Below are 13,820 nucleotides of genomic sequence, written 5' to 3'. Positions count from 1 at the left end.
GAAGACGACGGTAGGCAGCACCGCCCGACTTGGACGGAAGGCGACCCGTGATGAAGAGGTTGAGCAGTCGCGCAGAGCGCTTCCCAAAAACCTAATTCGCCCCGGGCAGGAGATTATATAGGCTCGGGAAACCCTAGGCAACGTGGGCCACGCCCACGTCGCACGAACGTTTCGAGTCGGTTACAGATAGCCCACGATCTGGGAGCGACCCGAACCGACTAACTGCGACGCGTCCGTCTAGGACTCTGTTCGTTAAGTAAGGAAAGTCTCGGCTCGAGGCTCAATCCACTCACCACGAGCGCGGCGCGCGTCGCGTCGCGTCGTGACGTGTCGAGACGAGCGAGCGAGGAGGAGGAGGAGCGCGCGTGTAGCACTCCTAGTCTCACTCACTTACTAGTGGTGGAACAACCCACCTTATAAGGTGGTCTAACTTCCTCCCAACTTTCCATGCGGGACTAAACTTCCCACCTCTTGCCACTCCCTAGTGAGCTGCCACCAACTTGGGCTCAAACTCACAAGGCTGCCACTATGTGGGCTTTGAGATTTATAGGAAAAACTGAAATCTAATTTGGGCCACTAAAAGTGGGCCCAATATTTCAACACTATGTTCCAAGTGTAATCAACCGCTGAGAGGCTCTTGGATGACAAAGGTAACACACATTTAAAGATTGAAGTTTTAGAGTACTATTATCTTCGGTTAACACTAGAAAGTCCTTTTCAGTTCATTTCATGTGGTGATCCTCTGGGTGCTCTTTCAGAATGTACACTGAGTTGTTTGCTTATTTTATTTTCTCTTACAGGTAAGTGTAAGTTTTGGGATGTCCTTGGCTGAAACCCAATTCTGCAAAGTGCATTCTGGAGCAAATCAGGGCTTGGAACTTCCCTATAATACTTGTCTATTTATTATTTGCCGGCTTGGCCTCTTGTTATGTAGTTTGTGATTTCCAAGCTTCAATATTCATCTTCATTTCGTTTTTTTGTTTTACGTATTATTGTGTGGTATAAGTAAGCTTTGGCTTCTGCATTCTATTTTCCAGAAATTTCGCTAGGACTTGACGCTCCCAAATCAGGAGCTGCCGCCACCAGCAAGAACTCCGGGGCTGCTGAAGCTTGTTGCCATGCACACGAATGTGAGAACTCAGTTATTTTCCAAGAGGAAGAGAGATCTCGATATATAGTGGTGTAGCAAAATGGGTGAAATTTGCTTGTTCATTTAATGGAGGACAGTTAAAATATTGAAGTTCAGCAATGTATCGTGTTAGATGAGAGCCATATGGAATTGCAGTGTTCTAATAAAACTCTTGGCCATATTATGTGATTTTTGGAAAGATTGTAGAATTGATTAGTTGAGACGCGCGTGCGCGTGCATAGCTACTAGTGCAAAGAAACTTCCGAACTTTCAGGAAAGTCAGCCTTTTTCTAGAGAATTCGGGATCATCAACATCACCGGCGGCCAGCAGTTTATTTCGTTTGAGATGGAAATCTATTCATTCCACTAACCAAAGCGGCAATGTGGGAGCACAGACAGCATGGTGGTGGACTTGTGGGTATTGCTCGATTTGGGGATTTCCAACGGTGGGGAACGATGCAGTGGGCCGGATCTGCTGCCATATATCAAAATACGGTGGTGAACCATAGTTTAGGCCCTGGCTCCCCGCGCGGCGTATGGGTGGAGGAACCTCGCGCCGGGTTCGCCGCAGCAGATGCGGTCGCTTGGCTCTCCTCCGGCTCCGATGGCTGGCCCTGGCTCAGCCTGGGGTGCGGGTAGGGATGGCAATGGGTACCCATGACCCGCGTACCCGCCGGGTAAAACCCAATAGAAGTGCGGGTATGGGACAAAATATTACTCATGGATTCGTAAATGGGAAAAATATCATACCCATCGGGTAGGGTGTGTACGGGTATGGGATCGTAGAACCCATACCCACGTACCCATGTACCCATCTAAATTTGATAAGTATGCCATTGTAATATTCTAAAATACTTAATTTTCCCCTAATCACGCCTTCACGTTGCTAGGTTGAACCTCACGCTTTCCGGTATCATAATTGCTGGTAGATTAATGAGGATTAGTCCCCTATTTAGGATCGCTTCACCTCATGTCATACTTTTTAATCAATTTGATGTGTTTTAAGCACGGGTATTTTTACCCGCGGGTACCCATTTATCCTGCCGGGTGACGGGTATGGAAAAAAAATTTACCCGTTGACGGGTATGGGTACGGGTGATGGGTGAGATTGAAGGTGACGGGTACGGGTATGGGATGGCTCTACCCGTACCCATACCCTGCGGGTGCCATCCCTAGGTGCGGGAGGTCTCGCTCGGCGGCCTCCTCGGTGGGGGCTCGGGATCTCAGGGCGGCGGCCCTGATCTGGTGGTGGTGCGACTCCGGCTCGGCGGCGAGCGGGGTTGCGGGTGCGGGCTGGTCTCCGCGGCCGTGTGGGCGGCGCGGAGCCGGCGGGTGCTGGCCATGGCCTGGGGGCCCCCTCGGTGGTCGCCGGCGCCAGATCTGAAGCCGCTGGCCCCTCCTCTCCGCAACGGCGTCCAAGCTCGCTGGTCCTGCACCGGCCAAGCTGATGGTGGCGGGACTCTGCGACCGGGAGAAATCCCTGACCGGTGTTAACGATCACGACGACGACGACGTCCATGGGCGCCGCCTTCCCTGCTGGGGGCGCCGCCGAGGTACTGTCCTTCCCCCTCCTCCTTGCTCCCTGGGTGAAAACCTAATCTTGGATTAGGCCGTGGTGGCGCCGTGGCGTCGCTCACCTTGCTGAAGGCGCGGCCTTGGGGAGCTAGGGTAGGAGGTGGATGCAGGTTGTGTGTTTTGGAGGTGTTCCGGTGTTCTTCTCCAGCGTGCCCAGCTGCTTCGTCTCCGACGCGTTCGATCTCCGGTCTACTGTTGTGTTGCTCTTTGTGTGGCTTGGCATCGGTGTGCTTGGTTCGGCTCCCTCGGTTCCCGGCGTTAGTGGACAGCCTAGCTCAGGGGAGCGCCTCCATCGGCTGACGGTACGGCGCCCTTCGAGCCAGGGCGAGGAGGCAGGGAGCCTTTGATACGTCTCAAACGTATCTATAATTTCTTATGTTCCATGCTACTTTATTGATGATACTCACATGTTTTATACACACTTTATGTCATATTTATGCATTTTCCGGCACTAACCTATTGACAAGATGCCGAAGAGCCAGTTGCTGTTTTCTGCTGTTTTTGGTTTCAGAAATCCTACAAAGGAAATATTCTCGGAATTTGACGAAATTAACGCCCAGGGTCTTATTTTTCCACGAAGCTTCCAGAAGACCGAGGGAGAAACGAAGTGGGGCCACGGGGCGCCGCCACACTAGGGCGGCGCGGCCAAGCTTGGGCCCGCGCGGCCCTAGCGTGTGGGGCCCCCGTGCCTCCTCCGGCTCCGCCCTTCCGCCTACTTAAAGCCTTCGTCGCGAAACCCTCTGGACCGAGAGCCACGATACAGAAAACCTTACTGTGACGCCGCCGCCGCCAATCCCATCTCGGGGGATTCAGGAGATCGCCTCCGGCACCCTGCCGGAGAGGGGAATCATCTCCCGGAGGGCTCTTCATCGCCATGATCGCCTCCGGATCGATGTGTGAGTAGTTCACCCCTGGACTATGGGTCCATAGCAGTAGCTAGATGGTTGTCTTCTCCTCATTGTGCCATCATGTTAGATCTTGTGAGCTGTCTATCATGATCAAGATCGTTTATTTGTAATGCTACATGTTGTGTTTGTTGGGATCCGATGAATATTGAATACTATGTCAAGTTGATTATCAATCTATCATATATATGTTGTTTATGTTCTTGCATGCTCTCCGTTGCTAGTAGAGGCTCTGGCCAAGTTGATACTTGTAACTCCAAGAGGGAGTATTTATGCTCGATAGTGGGTTCATGCCTCCATTAAATCTGGGACAGTGACAGAAAGTTCTAAGGTTGTGGATATGTTGTTGCCACTAGGGATAAAACATCGATGCTTTGTCTAAGGATATTTGTGTTGATTACATTACGCACCATACTTAATGCAATTGTCTGTTGTTTGCAACTTAATACCGGAAGGGGTTCGGATGATAACCTGAAGGTGGACTATTTAGGCATAGATGCATGTTGGATAGCGGTCTATGTACTTTGTCGTAATGCCCTGATTAAATCTCATAGTAATTATCATGATATATGTATGTGCATTGTTATCTTATCGGAGAGACACCACTAGTGAACTGTGGACCCCGGTCCATTCTTTACATCTGAAATACAATCTACTGCAATACTTGTTCTTTACTGTTCTTCGCAAACAAACATCATCTTCCACACTATACGGTTAATCCTTTTTTTCAGCAAGCCGGTGAGATTGACAACCTCACTGTTACGTTGGGGCAAAGTACTTTGATTGTGTTGTGCAGGTTCCACGTTGGCGCCGGAATCCCTGGTGTTGCGCCGCACTACACTCCGTTACCAACGACCTTCACGTGATCCTTGACTCCTACTGGTTCGATAACATTGGTTTCATACTGAGAGAAAACTTGCTACTGTACGCATCACACCTTCCTCTTGGGGTTCCCAACGGATGTGTGTTAACTGCACGCATCAAGCTCTTTTTCTGACGCCGTTGCCGGGGAGATCAAGACACACTGCAAGCGGAGTCTCTCACATCCAATCTCTTTACTTTGTTTTTGTCTTGCTTTACTTTATTTTATTTACTGCTTTGTTTGTTCTCTATATCAAAAACACAAAAAAATTAGTTGCTAGTTTTACTTTATTGTTTGCGTTCTCTATATTAAAAACACAAAAAATTAGTTACTTGCATTTAGTTTACTTTTGTTATCATGTCTAGCTCTGTACCTGTTACTTCTTCACCTGAGGAATTAGTTTTTACTTTTAAACAAGGGGATGAGGAGAGTTTTAAAGATGCTTGGTCTAGAATTTTTTATTCTTATCGTAAAGTTGAACCTCAAATGACTCTAAGTCTGCTCCTTAGTAATTTTTATTTTGGGCTTATGATTCGTTATAGATATGCCTTAGATGCTGTAGTGGGAGGAGATTTCCTTCATTGCAATGGTGATAAAGCTTTTAATGCCATAAAAAAATTGGTTGCATCACATAGTTCAGCTAATAACTTTGATTCAGCTCTTATTAGCATTTATAATAGATTAAACACTCTTGAGACAAGTGCATCTTGCTTGAAAGAAAAGTATAGTTATGTTCGTAACCGTCTTGATCAAGTTTTAGTGAACTCTGAACCTTCAATGTGGGACCCTACTATTAAAGTTATTATTGGTGGTGAAACTTTTCATGCCCATTGTGATATTATGTCTGAATTTTGCCTTATGCCTAAGAGTATTTATGAATCTTTGACACTTTGGGGACTCGTTAAAGGGGGAGAAGGAATAACTCTTATTGATAACTCTGTTATAATTCCTAAGGGAATAGCCGAGGGTGTGCACACAACCATTCTTGGAAGAACGGTATCCACTAATTATCTTGTTATTGAATGTGTAGGAACAGGACAAATCACACTTGGAAGATCCCTGCTGAAACTATTGGGAGCAATCATAGATGTGGGAGAAGGCACCCTAAAATTCACCTCTACACCGGGAGGCAGACATGTATTCCCTAAACCAAAGAGTAAGAAAAAGAGTAAGAAAGGTAGGCGTAAAGCCCGAGGTAATGTTGATGCTTCCTCTCTTGATAATACTTGATTTGCACTTTCTGCGCCTAGCTGAAAGGCGTTAAAGAAAAGCGCGTATGGGAGACAACCCATGATTTTACTACATCACTTTTGTTTTATATTTGAGTCTTGGAAGTTGTTACTACTGTAGCAACCTCTCCTTATCATGTTTTTGTACCAAGTAAAGTCTCTATGGTAAAGTTGATACTAGATTTGGATTGCTGCGCAGAAACAGAATTGCTGTCTGTCACGAATTTGCGCAGAACTCTCTGTAAAAAAATCAAAAAAATCTGCCAATTTACGTGCGTGATCCTCAGATATGTACGCAACTTTCATTAGTTTTGAGCTTTTTCATCTGTGCAAGTTAAGTGCCTCTGGAAAATTCGTCTTTACGGACTGTTCTGTTTTGACAGATTCTGCCTTTTGTTTTGCATTGCCTGTTTTGCTATGTTTGATGGATTTCTTTGTTCCATTAACTTTCAGTAGCTTTGTGCAATATCCAGAAGTGTTAAGAATGATTATGTCACCTCTGAATATGTGAATTTTTGATTATGCACTAACCCTCTAATGAGTTTGTTTTGAGTTTGGTGTGGAGGAAGTTTTCAAGGGTCAAGAGAGGATGATGATACAATATGATCAAGAAGAGTGAAAAGTCTAAGCTTGGGGATGCCCTCGTGGTTCATCCCTGCATATTTCAAGAAGACTCAAGCATCTAAGCTTGGGGATGCCCAAGGCATCCCCTTCTTCATCGACAACTTATCAGGTCACCTCTAGTGAAACTATATTTTTATTCAGTCACATCATATGCACTTTACTTGGAGCGTATGTTTGCTTTTGTTTTTGTTTTGGTTTGAATAAAATTGGATCCCACAATCCTTATATTAGAGATATTACGCTCCGCTTTTTCATATGGAACACTTGTGTTCTTAGTTATGCTTTAATGTTCATGGCGAAGGTTGAAATTGCTTCGTTCATTCTTATATGGTTGGAAACGGAAAATGCCGCATGTGGTAATTGGTATATTGTCTTGAATAATTTGATACTTGGCAATTGTTGTGCTCATATAGATCATGTTTAAGCTCTTGCATCATGTACTTTGCACCTATTAATGAAGAACTACATAGAGCTTGTTGAAATTTGGTTTGCATGATTGGTCTCTCTAAGGTCTAGATATTTTCTGGTTAAGATGTTTGAACAACAAGGAAGACAGTGTAGAGTCTTATAATGCTTGCAATATGTTCTTATGTAAGTTTTGCTGTACCGGTTCATACTTGTGTTTGCTTCAAACAACCTTGCTAGCCAAAGCCTTGTACTGAGAGGGAATACTTCTCGTGCATCCAAAACCTTGAGCCAACACCTATGCCATTTGTGTCCACCATACCTACCTACTACATGGTATTTTTCTGCCATTCCAAGTAAATACTTCATGTGCTACCTTTAAACAATTCAAAAGTTATTATCTCTTATTTGTGTCAATGTTTTATAGCTCATGAGGAAGTATGTGGTGTTTTATCTTTCGATCTTGTCATTTACTTCGGACAGACTTTCACCAATGGACTAGTGGCTCATCCGCTTATCCAATAATTTTGCAAAAAGAGCTGGCAATGGGGTTCCCAGCCCCGATTAATTAACTTGCATTAATAATTCTCTTCACATGCTTTGCCCTGATCAATCAGTGAGCAACTTAATTTTGCAAAAAGAAAAATAAAAAGAAAAAAAATAGACACTCCTCCATGGTATGAGATTGTTGGAAGGCACCTGAGGATTCGGTTAGCCATGGCTTGAGAAAGGAAAGGTGGGGAGGAGTGTCATCCATAAATAATAAATGCATGTGTAAACAAAATAGAAGAGGGATGATCTACCATGGTGGTAGAAATAACGTCCTTCATGGGAGCCGCTCTTGAAAGTCTGGTTGATAAGGTAGTTAGAGTACCCACTACCATTCGTTGACAACAACAAACACCTCTCAAAACTTTACTTTTATGCTCTCTATATGATTTCAAAACTTGAAAAGCTCTAGCAGATGATTTAATCCCTGCTTCCCTCTGCGAAGGGCCATTCTTTTACTTTATGTTGAGTCAGTTTACCTACTTGAATGTACTAGGACGTCGCCTAGAGGGGGGTGAATAGGCGGTGTATAAAAACTTCTACTTGAGAGCTAAACTAGGCGGAATAAAACTACACATGTGTTTACTAGTTTAGCTCAAGGCCTATCAACTAGGAGTTTCCCTAAGTGCTCCAACAACCTATGCTAGCATGATGAGCAACAAGGTGATAACAAGATAGGCATAGCATCAAGCATGATAGATATCACAATGTAAAGCGCATAGGTAAAGGAGCTCGGGTTGAGAAGTAACCGGTGCACGAGGAGACGACGATGTATCCCGAAGTTCACACCACAAAAGGTGCTACGTCTCCGTTGGAGCGGTGTGGAGGCACGAGGCACTCCAAGAAGCCAACTAGGGCCACCGTATTCTCCTCGAGCCTTTCCACCAAAGGAAAGCCTCGATCCACTAAGGGACACTTGAGGGTGGTCACCGAACCTGTACAAGCTTGGGCAAACGCCAAGTATCACACTTGAGGCAACTCCACAACGAGGAGGCTCTCAAGTACACTGCCACAAGAGGCAACACACACCACCAAGGAAACACACTCCACCTAGGATGCTAATGCGCCACAAGAGGCTAACACACTCCACCAAGGAAATCAACTCCACCAAGGATGCTTATGCGCCACAAGAGGCTAACACATTCCACCAAAGGAAACACGACCACTAAGGCAATGTGGCCACTAAGGCAAGATGGCCACTAAGGCAAGAACACCACTAAGGTTGAACACACACTCTACGAGATCGAATCCCCGGAGAGAACTCAAACCGATGCACCTAATGCAATGGCTAAGAACACCACTAAGATGCCCAAGTTCTTCTCTCCCAAATTCCAACAAAGCTACACAAGCTATTGGGGGAATAAGGGAGGAAGAACAAAGAGTGGAGAAACACCAAGAAACTCCAAGATCTAGATCTAGCAAGATCCCCTCACTTGGAGAGGGATTCAATTGGTGAAGCTCTAGATCTAGATCTGCTCTATCCTTTCCCCCAAAAATATGCAAGAAAGAGTGGGGGGATCAAGAGGAAGAAGAAAGAACTCAAGGTCAACAATGGAGGAGAGAGAATGGAGGGGAAGGGTTGGTTTGGTCGGAGGTGGAAGAGATGTATATATAGGGGCCCAGAAATATAGCTGTTGGGGGCTGGAAAAATGGTCAGATTCGCACTAAGCGGTCCTACCGCTGTGCAGAGCGGTACTACCGCTTTCCCCCAAAAAGCCAGATCTGAAAATCGGGCCAAAACCGGTAGTACCGCTCTGCGGAGCGGTACTACCGCTTGTGTCTGAAACTGGGCAAAAAAGATATGAGTGCAGGCGTGAGAGAGATTGCAGCAGAAGCAGCGGCGCAGCGAAATCAGCAGAGCAGCAGCAGTGCATGCGCGTGTGGGGCCAGCAGCAGCGCATGCATGCAGGCAGGAGGAGCGGCGGTCAGCGCGGGAAGCGAGCAGCAGCGCAGCGCGGGATGGGGCCAGGCGGGCGCGTGCGTAAGCGAGCAGGCGGCGTGCGGGGCCAGCGTGAGCGGGAGGCGCTCTCCCGCGCGGGAGCCGTACGGGGTCAATGCCCCAGCCTCGATTGGCGCGTGGGCATGTCGGCTCGCGAGGCTGGTGGCGGCGGCATGCAGGGGCGAGGCCCAAGAGAGCGAGCGGCGCAGCAACCTGGGCCAAAGCGGTAGTACCGGGCCTGGTACCGGCCTGGTACCGTAAATGGGTTACGGTACTACCGGGCCGGTACCGGCCTGGTACCGCTTCGAGTCCAGTAAGCAAAACTGCATGTGCGGTATTTAGGCCGGTACCGCACGCGGTAGTACCGGCCGGCCCAAAAACGTTTTCCTTTTCTTTTTCAAATAGACGCATACGGAAAACGCAATACCTTGAGCTAGGAAGATCGGAATGACATGAAACCAATTTCGTTGGAAAGAGGGCGACAAGAGCTACCTTCTCACATGATGAAATCATGGAAAAGAGTAGATGATGATTTTCACATGGTCATAGAGGTGTAACCTCTCAATGTGGTATATCGGGAAAATCATCACCCTTGCGCGTGCAACATGCAATGCAACCGAAATCCGTTCCATGCATAAGAACCAAGAAGAACCAAGAACACGATGCAATGCATGCAAGGTTTGAGCTCTCTCCGATGATGCGACTCACTATCCTATCGAGCACAAACCTAGTCCTTGCGCGTTCTTCTCGAGTCGGCAAGCTCCGTCTTCCTTCAACATACACGCCACCGTCTTCATCCATCTTCAACGCCGTCTTCTCTCTTCATCTTCTACGCCGTCTTCTCTCTTCATCTTCAACACCGTCTTCGTCTATCTTCGACACCGTCTTCGTCATTTTACTCCGTCTTCTCCATCTTACAACCTTTAGTCCAACACATAGCTATGGACTTGACCTAAGATATATTCTCAATGCAACCGTTAGTCCATAGGGATTGTCATCAATTACCAAAACCACACATGGGGTAATGGACATGTTCTTTCAATCTCCCCCATTTTGGTAATTGATGACAATCTCTTTGAGAGGGTTTAGATATGGAATTTAGCAAACAACCCAAGTTGAATATTTAGAACAAACTCCCCCATAATATATGCATGTGTGAATGAACTTGAATTTCATTGCATATACCGGCAATTAAAGCCTAGCGGAGTATCCTCTAAATATTCAACCATGCAAAGCAACCAATGCAAGGCATGAAAGGCAAATGCTAACAAAAGCAATTCCCTTAAACCCTCCAAACTTATCCCCCATTGGCATCGATTGCCAAAATGGATGAAAGGTTCGGAAGGCCAATATGGTTAGAATTCCTCCATAAGGTGTGCATTTCTCATAATGTGAGTGAAATCAAATGCACATATTCAATGACGAATATTCGGAGGAAATCAAACTATATTGAGGATCAAAGATTGCAAGAGGATGTGACGGTGAGAAAGCTTCGACAAATGAAGCAAGCAATCAATGAACCAACAAGAAACACAAGCTTAATAAGAAGCAAGTAAAACAAAGCTTGTGCCAAAATCAAGTATGAGTGCGTGAAGATGCAAATAGGATAAAACAAGCACTCATGACCAAGATCTTTGTGGAGTCATTAATAAGTCAAATAAGATAAAGGAATGGACTCCAACAAAGAGGGATATCAAAAGATATGCACCATCTCTTATGCGTATAAGTTTCTCTAAGTGGACAACATCACGAAGACGTTTATCCACAAAGAAACATGCACACACAAGATAGGTACAAGAGAGATAGAGCAAAATATCCAAAACAAGCATGCTCAAGGACTTATCTCATTATAGGAAAGTAAAACCAAATATCAAGTAATGAGATAGCCAACTCCCAAAGAAAGCAAGGTTCCAAATAAACCAAACCCTCAACGCTTTTCATGATGGTACAAAGGTACCGAAAAGAAAAGGTTTGTCTTCCAAGGTCAAATTTTTGAAACAAGGGAGTGTTCTAGCAAACATAGGAGAGCTCCCCCAAAATCAGTGCACTATTTAGAATTTTGCATTTGAATACAAAATGCACAAATGCGGGATTATTGCTCAACCATGTTTATCAAAACACTAACAAGGTTCAAGTGAAATAAGGAGATCCAAAAGAAGCAAGGAAGACATATGGGAGTCTAACCCACAAGGACAAATTCTTGGCAAGAGATAAAGCAATTGAGCACATGAGCCAAGTGTGAGGATGATCCAAAGACATACCACATAATATGTTATCAATTATCCAAGGACAAGAGATATATAGGAAATATTTCCATGGTGGATTGAGGTTATATCCAAGATCATCTTCACAAGAAGAAAAGCATATGGTAGAGGATAAGAGTTAACCATAATGCAAATGGAGATTCTTGAGAGCTTCAATTAGTTACACCAATCATGCAAGGCAATGAATAGCATAACATGAAGTACATGATTTTCCAAAGAGTATATGGACCTAGCAATACAATGTGGAAAACCATGCCAAGAAAAACTCCCACAAACAAAATCCAAGAGAATAGCAATAAGAGCATTTTATGCAAAAGGATTTGTTTGAGCACACATGTCACATAGGAACAAGATAATCTAAAATATCAATTCTATGTGACACAACCTCAAATGTTCACATTTTCTAGGCTTGTAAGATGCACAAAGCATAATACTCCCCCATAATGTGATAAGGATATTTTTCGTGCAAGAGGCAAATAAGAACCAAGTGAGATACTTAATGGACATTATAGAATTTTAATTCATCATGTCGCACGTTTTAGGATTGTGAAATGCATAAAGCATATCACTCCCCCGAAATGGGATAGTCCATTAATTTCTCACATGAGCCAACAACTAAGATATCAATAAGATGCAATAGGCTCAACAAACAACAATTGTACATGATGTGCCACCCAACATATATAAGCATGGAAGCAAGATAAGCAAGTAGGAAGCACAACATACACAACCACATGCAAGGTACAAAACCAACACATGTGAAAGGGGAGCGAGTAACTTTCAATGTAAAGGAGTTGAGGACTCGTTACCGCAAGGAGGAGCATGGGTAAATGATGAAAGGAATAGTACTTGACTTTAGGAGGTGAGAATGATGAAGATCCCCCAAGTCTTCATGAACTAGTCAAGCCTCCATGCCCTCCACTTGTACCTATTGATCAAATTTTGGCTTGTTGGTCCCCAACCAAGTTGGGTCCTAAGAAGTTAGTCACAATAGGCTTGGCAACCCAAATGGTTCTTTTTGAGAAACCACATTGAGTGTCCATATATTTGGCAAACACATTTCCAACCTTATCCTTGCAAAGAGAATAAGCACCATCGATCAAGATAGGGTTGGATGAGTTACCTCTAGTGCAAAAGGAGGAGATGTGGCCCTTCTCGCGGCATATGTAGCATGTCCTTCTCTTCTCCTTCTTCTCACTTGATTTCTCCACAACGGGAGCCTTGGCTTGATCCTTCTTGGGTAGCGGCCTTTCTTCAAGTTGAGAAAGACCTTGAGCTTGGCCTTGAGGAAGACCATGCGCTCCATCTTGAGGCAGCTTCCCTTGTTTCTTCTCGCCATGTGGCTTCTTCTTCAAGGGGCACGATCGAACATGATACCCTTCAATCTTGCACTTGAAGCACACAATCTTGGCGGGGTCCTTCACATGCCCTTGTCCCTTCTTCCGCTTGTGCGTGGTGGACTTGTTCTTGTTGCCGGAGTTGAGTCCAAGTCCACTTTCCCTTACATGGTTAGTAACAACACAAGTACTAGAGGAAGTGGAAGCTTCATTGTTAGAGCAACAAGGTAAGGTATGTAATTCACCACAAGATATAGCAATAGCATGGGTGGGTGAATCACTAGCACTAGCACATGGATTTGTAGAGCAACAAGGCATAGAAGGTAGTTCACCACAAGATAAATCAATAGCATGAGTAGGTGAACTAAAAGCACTAGCACATGGCAAAATAGCATTTTGAGAGGTAGTGCTAGTACTCACATGAGGCTCACAAGATTTTACCTTTGGCATGATAGCCTCATGAGCTAACATTAGCAAATTATGAGAGACTAGAAGATCATCATGGGAGCTAGAGAGATTTCCATGACTTTCTTCCAATTTCTCATAATTGCTTGTTAGCAAAGCAAGTTGAGCCCTTAGCTCAACATTCTCCTTCAAGATGGAAGCTTCACAAGAGATAGAGTTAGTAGCACAAGCATTATCAATTATAGCACAAGAATAAGGCAACTTAGGAAGCTCTATTAGATTGATAGCCTTAAATTGCTCATGTGACTCGGTGAGTTTGATGAGCTCACTCTCAATAGCCCTAGAGCTACTTTTGAGAAGCTCAAAATCCTCAAGGAGTTTAGCATGAGCAATTACTAGCTCACCATTTTTAATTTGAAAATCATGTGCCACCTCTAAAGCTCTATCACGAGATTCCTTTACCATAGATAGCTCTAGAGTAAAGGTCTCCTCAAGAGATTCATTGGTGGTTTGTTGTTCTTCAAGAGCTTCACTAAGAGTTGCAATCTCGTTTGCATACTCGCGCTCATGCTCTTCCTTTTTCTCAATAATTTTTGT

Source organism: Lolium perenne, chromosome 5, assembly GCF_019359855.2.
Source record: "Lolium perenne isolate Kyuss_39 chromosome 5, Kyuss_2.0, whole genome shotgun sequence".
NCBI lineage: Eukaryota > Viridiplantae > Streptophyta > Magnoliopsida > Poales > Poaceae > Lolium > Lolium perenne.
Note: the sequence above shows the minus strand (reverse complement) of the source record.